Genomic DNA, 6,633 nt, shown 5'->3' with positions numbered 1-6,633 from the left:
GCGGCAATCCTGAGCATTCCGTGTGGTGGTGAGGGTACTCCTGATGTGCGTCGCTGGCATTTCACTGAGAACGGAGAGTACTCCGTCAAGAACGGCTACCGTGTCGCGATGAAGAGAGCCAGTTCTCCGGTCGCCAGCTCTTCAGATCCGACGGTGATGGAGAAGTGGTGGACGAAGTTCTGACAGCTGAGAGTTCCTCCAAAGGTGAAACTCTTCTGTTGGCGAGTCTGTTTAGGCCAGATCCCGACCAGAGCAGTCTTAGCCAAGAAGAGGATCACCTCTGACGACAGCTGCCCTGTCTGTCAGGAGGCGAGAGAAACTGTTTTCCACGTGTTTTGGGGTTGCAGGTGGAGTAGGAGAGTCTGGAAAGAAGTGGGCTTCGGCCACATTCTTCCGCCTTTCAGAGACGGCGATGTTTTCGACGCTATCCTCAGAGCGACGGAGACCCTTGAGGTTCGTTTCCATGAGCTTTTCATTACTATTATTTGGGAACTTTGGAACCACAGGAACAATGTCCTGGCCGGGAGATCAGCTTGGAGCCAGCCACAGCTAGTCCAGTGGACGGTGAGCTTCCTCGAGGAGTACAGAGCGGCTACGGTTGGGGAGACTCCGACGAGCACGAGGGTGACTACGACCCCCAGATGGACCCCCCTAGGGACGGGACCCTCTCGATTAACGTCGACGCGGCACTCGCTCGCGACCGTGGAGGCTTCGGTGTCGGTTGTATAGTTAGAGACCACACTGGAGAGGTGATCGCCTCGCAGACGCTTTTCCTGGCTAGGGGGTTCTCCCCCCAGCTTGCGGAAGCGTATGCTGTCCTCCAGGGCATAGAGCTAGTTCGCAGCGTCGGGGGCAGGAGAGCGGAGATCCAGTCTGACTGCTTGGGGGTGGTGAGGATGATCGATGAGGGCGTGACGCCTGCGACAGAGCTTGTGACGATCTTGCACCGCATCTTCAGAGAGGTGAGGGAGCTTGAGGTTTTTCGCATTATGCATATTTCTTGTCTTTGTAATGTTGCTGCGCATAATCTAGCGCGCTACGCGTTTAACCATCACTCGTCCTCGACCTGGCTGGGTTTAGTTCCGCATTGTTCGGAAGAGGCCATTAGGGTCGATGATCGCGAGTTGAGGTCCCGCACGGCCTCTTAGGGCCCTGTTTGTTTGAGTTTATTTCTGTTTTCTTCACCGTTGGTTTCTGTTTCATTCTTATCTTTGTAACCACGGTTTTCCTCCACCATACGTGAGGGCTTTTATGATATTTCGTGGCACCGACCACGTTTCCTAAAAAAAAAAACACACCAGTCAAATAATGGAAGTTTATAGTACTGATTTTATCTTATTCCCTTTTCTGAAACTCGATACGTCTTTTTTTCTCCCAAAGAGAGAGAGAGAGAGAGATAGATAAATGTAAGAAGCCAGCTAAGATAGCATTAGAATCTTGTTCAGGAAAATATATAGTACACTTTGACAAGAAAGCACCTATTGTTAGCATGGGATGGAAGTTTCTTTGCCGCGAAATTTGGAGAGGAAAACATATAATATTAGTTTTTGTTGTTGCACACTTTAAAGTTTAAAGGCTTTGTACGGGTGGAATTTGCTGGTGAAGTCAGAACAACGACACATTATTTCATTTGTATCACAAATGAGTCTAAATTGCATTCGTGTCTTTTTTTTGCATATTTATCATCTATACAATGTCTTAATTATCCTTCTATTTTATATCCAACAAGAATTCATATCCACACCCAAACTCTAATCTCTCATCAAATTCCATACCAAACCCTAATCTCTCTAGCTTAAGTTCCGACCACCGCGCCAATGGCCGCTCCGACGAGGCCACCGCCGTCGTAACCCTCACCGGAGCTCTCGTCGGAATCACATATTCAGCCTTCTAGTCTACTTTTGCTTTGTAAATATTTAACTGTGGTTCTACTTTCTTCTTCTAGTCTACTTTTGTTTTGTAAATATTTAACTGTGGTTCTACTTTAAGGGTTTTGGTCTAATAATAAATAAGAGTGACTTACTTGCAACACGTTTTTTGGTGGTGACATAGATGCAATTTTGTTCATAAGGAGTGACTTTGGTGCAAATCTCCCTTCGTACGGTCAACCAAATTTAACACTGGTTTGGGCCCAAATCAAATCTAGATGCTTGTAAGGATTAACATCAAACAGAAAATGTTTAATCTTAAAATAATTTGTTCTCTTTCCTACTTTGTTTGAATTAGTTTAGTGCTCTGTCAAGTATATCTCTATAGGACCGGAGTTAAATTACAGTTCTACCCAAATTAAAGGTACACCACGCACGTGAATTTGCCAAGTTCAAGCAAGAAGCTTTCTTGGTATATGGGGTCTGTACATTACTATAATGTTAACCCATGTGGTTAAATTAGTTAATCCTCTATATAATAAATGATACCCTTTAACTTGTTAATCATAAGAAATCATGTAAAGATACTGATTCTCCAATATTGTTGTTAATCTTTGGCCCCGTTTCATTTTTATGGATCATAAGGAGACAAATAACTAATAATAAATGATGGTAAAAATATTAAATGTCTAGATAAAACACTACTTATATACTCCTTTTTTTAGACAAAAATACCACATGTTACTATTTAGTAACGCTGTAACTACTTGCACCGTTAAGTTCAAACATAAATTTTAACGACGAAAGTATTTACGCGTTACTAAATTTGTAACATAAGGTATTTTTACCCAAGAAAAAAAAATGAGTATATAAATATGATTAGAGCAAACTTTGAGCATTTTTACCGTTTTGTTTTTTCAAATGTCATAAAAATTTAACAAGGCACATCCGTGACAACTAGCCACATCCCACCTCACCCCTCACTCTTTTCCCTTATAAAAAACAAGTCTTGCATTCTTTTATTTTTCATTCAAACCATCACTCACACTTAGACAAAGTTCTAATATCCTCTTTGAAGCTATTTTTCCTTTTCACTATTCCCGTTCTGAATATCTTCTTCCTATCTCTCTCAAGCTCAAAACACAAATGGCTTCCTCCACAATGCCGTCATGGACCAACAAGCAAAACAAGGCCTTCGAGCAAGCTCTTGCCTTGTTCGACAAGGAAACCCCTGACCGTTGGGTCAAGGTTGCAAGAGCCGTTGGCGGGAAAATTGCCGATGAGGTTAAGGTGCACTATCAGCTCGTCGTCGAAGATATTAAGCTTATCAAGTCCAACCAAATTCCGCTCCCAAAGTACAAGACCACCGGTGGGTGGTAAAAAGAGGTATACCATGCATGGTAGTCAAATATAAGAGGTCTCTTTTTTTTTTTTTTTCTAGTCAAACCATTTACAACTACTTTTTCCCATCTACATAACAAGCCCAGATTTTTGTCCCACGATAGTGCTTCCCAAATCTAAAGCTTACTAATGGCTCAATCAGCACTAGCTTCTCACTTTTATACCGATAAGAATCTGTTAACAAAAAGAAAGATCCTTCCTAAAAATAAATTTAAAAAATCTAAGTCAAAAAACACATTCGTGTTTACTCTTATTAGTTCCTAGAAAACACATCCTTCGATATATACAATAACTAACTGAAGCGAGCTTTTTTTTTCGTTTCATGTATTTAATTAATTACTGGAATTTATTCACAAACCACTAATTTCGTGGCTTCACGTACTTATTATTTTGTTGTTTTCCATTGCTGGATTAGAAACCTCAAGCTCAACCATTGATGGAGAAGATTTTGACGACGAGTTTCCAGTTAAGAATCATCTTCAGCTTGATCACTCAGATCAGAATCCTCTTGCCAACGACTCGGTAAAAAAAAAAAAAAATTCCGGAAGATCTATTTGAAGACATTTTCAGAGCAATTATAAATAATTATTTATTTTACAGGACGGTGGAGACAACCATAACAATAATAACAGTAATCAGCAATGGCAGCCCAATGTTCACGTTTCTCTGTTGGAGGAAGTGGTAATTGGATTTCCTAATCGATATCAAAAAAAAAATATATATATATATATATATATATATATATATATATATATATAGACATTCAATTAATTGCGTTGCTGTGATTGGAATGTGTAGCTGGTAAGGAATTTGAGGGAGAGAGAGAAAGTTATAGCAATGAGTCCAAATGACGAATGGAAAGACACAGTGGAAAAGTGGAAAGCGAGGCAAGAAAAGAGAGGAAATGTGCTCAGCAAAGACGATGTAAACAACGTTGAAGCCGATGAGGATGATTACATGCAATTCTCAAATCACCTCTCAATAAAAGAATAAATAAAACTTACTCACAACTTAATAACAAGAGTAGGCCAATTTTTATTTACTATTGAGCTATGATTAAATGGACAATCTTAACATTAAAGTTGTGTACTTGAAAAAGAAAGACAAGAAAGTCACCAATAATCTCCACAAGAGCAATTCCCATCTTTATGATACTAACTGGAGAATAGAAGTAAAATGAAACAAGGTGTAGTATAATTGTTGAAAGAAATTACCAATAATCTCCACAAGAACAACCTCCATCTTTGAAATGGTGAAACCTAATAGCGCCCCTGAGAACGATTTCTCTCCCGGCGACCAAAGCGATCAACTTGATCGCGGAGTGGCAATCGCCGCTGACCCGATGGCCCTGCACGATCTGCAGCGGCGTCCCGTCGGAAGTACTGATGATCCCGAACGAGATCGCGAGTTTCTCGCTCTGATGCGACGACCGTTCTTCGCGTTCGTCGAGCACAGAGCCTCGCTCGGGGACGTACCCGAGCTCTGTGATCTCGGCCGTCAGTTCCTCGAGTTTCCGGTAGATTTTTTCGGTTTCCGCATGGGTCTTGTCTCCAGACCGAAACACGTGAGCCTGTTTCTTCACCTCTATCCAAGTGCACGCCGGGAAAATCCTCAGACCCTTCCTTTTCAGGGTCCGAATCACGGAAGAAGCTTCCTTTGCCTTTCCTGTGGCCTTGTATATGTTCAAGAGGACTAGATAGCCGTTGAGCAATTCCGGCTCCATTCCGTAGATCTTCTCGGCGGCGATTCTCCCGAGCTCCAAATCCCCGTGGACCCGGCAAGCGGTGAGAAGCGCTTCCCACATGTTGATCTTGGGCTCGAACGGGGCTTTCAGTATCATCTCGTGGGCTTCTTCCAACCAGCCTTCTCTCCCGAGCAGCTCGATCATGCACGCGTAGTGCATCGCCCGAGGCTTGACCTTGTGGTCCCTGCTCATCGACTCGAAGATCGCCCAGCCTTGATCGGAGAGGCCCGAGTAGGAACAAGCCGAGAGGACCGCGAGGAACGTGACGTGGTCGGGGATGATATTCCGGTTGTTCTCCCTCGTCATCCTCTCGAAGAGGTCGATGGCCTCGCTCCCGAGCCCGTGGTTGCCGTACGCGGCGATCATCGCGTTCCACGTGATCACGTCCTTGAACGGCATTTTGTCGAACACGTTGCGGGCGTCCTCGGCGCTGCCCCACTTTCCATAGAAGTCGATGAGCGCGGTGTTGGCGACGAGGTCGAATCCGTAGCCGTGGCTCACGAGGTCGGCGTGGACTTGCTTGGCGTGCGCCAGCGAGGCGAGCCTCGAGCAGATCTTGATAACTATGGAGAACGTGAATTGGTTGATTTTAACGCCCGAGTCTCTCATCTCGTAGTACAAACTCAGGGCTTCCTCGGTGTGTTCGTGGCGCGCGTTCGCTGCGATGATCGAGGTCCAAGCCACCGTTGTCTTCTCCGCCAGCCTGGAGAACACGAGCCGAGCTTCTTTAATGGAGTTGCACTTGCTGTACATGTTGATCAGAGCGCAGGCCACGAAGGCGTTGGCCACCACGTTGGACTTGACCGCGCAGGAGTGAATCTGCCGTCCGATCGTCACGATTCCGAGGCCCGAGCAGGCTCGGATCACGGGGGTGAATGTGTGGGCTCCGATCTCGGAGAATTTCTCGTGGATCACGAGGAACAGACTGATCGCCTCGGCAAAGTGCCTCGAATCCACGAGGCCCGCGATCATCATGTTGGATGAGACCAAGTCCCACTCGGGCAATTCGTGGAACAGTTTGCGTGCGTCGATCATCATCCCGCACCTCACGTGCATATAAAGAAACCTCTTCCTCATGTGCAAATCCAATTCAAGGCCAGTCCTGGAAACGAATTCAGAGAGATTTTTCACTCCTCTAACGGAGTTCAATCCGATGCAAGCCCTTACCAGTGAATCGAGAGTACTGGTCCGGATTCCATTACAGCCAGCGATCTCCAAAACCCCGAAAAGCTCGAGTGCTTCTTCGTATCTCTTCCCCGAAACAAGCTTCTCTATCTCGTCGCAAATCCCACTCATCGACCTCGTAGCCACCTTCGGCTCCTCCATCGATGCCGTTTTCTTCCTCTCTCCCATGTCCACCGCGAAACGTTTCGCCTCCGGGCGTGGCTGGAGAGAGCACTTTGCGCGGGGAGCCACAGCCTTCGGCGGCGATATCAGAGATCTCCGGCGCTCGAAGGACGAAGAAAAACCGAAGACGCAAGAAATTGTGGCGGTTCGAGATCCGAGCGAGATTTCCATGGCTATAGAGATGAGATCGTAGCTTTGGAAACACACGCAGAGAAGAAAGATCAGAGCGAGCGAGTTTCGTTCGGAGAGTACGAAGTCTGAGACCAACACCAT

The 6,633-nt window shown here is 45.3% G+C and overlaps 2 pseudogenes; one reads left to right on the top strand and one right to left on the bottom strand.

Annotated features, from left to right (window-relative positions):
• The first annotated feature begins 3,014 nt into the window (after window positions 1-3,014).
• LOC149387476 (transcription factor RADIALIS pseudogene) lies at window positions 3,015-3,248 on the top strand (annotated as a pseudogene).
• A 1,053-nt stretch (window positions 3,249-4,301) lies between these two features.
• On the bottom strand, window positions 4,302-6,633 carry LOC149387475 (pentatricopeptide repeat-containing protein At5g50390, chloroplastic pseudogene; annotated as a pseudogene).

Source organism: Urtica dioica, chromosome 8 (genome assembly GCF_054948205.1).
Source record: "Urtica dioica subsp. dioica isolate 48M chromosome 8, U.dioica_male_clone48M_v1_H2, whole genome shotgun sequence".
Taxonomy (NCBI): Eukaryota; Viridiplantae; Streptophyta; class Magnoliopsida; order Rosales; family Urticaceae; genus Urtica; species Urtica dioica.
The sequence above is the reverse complement of the archived record's forward strand: the minus strand, read 5'-3'. Positions and strand labels throughout refer to the sequence as shown.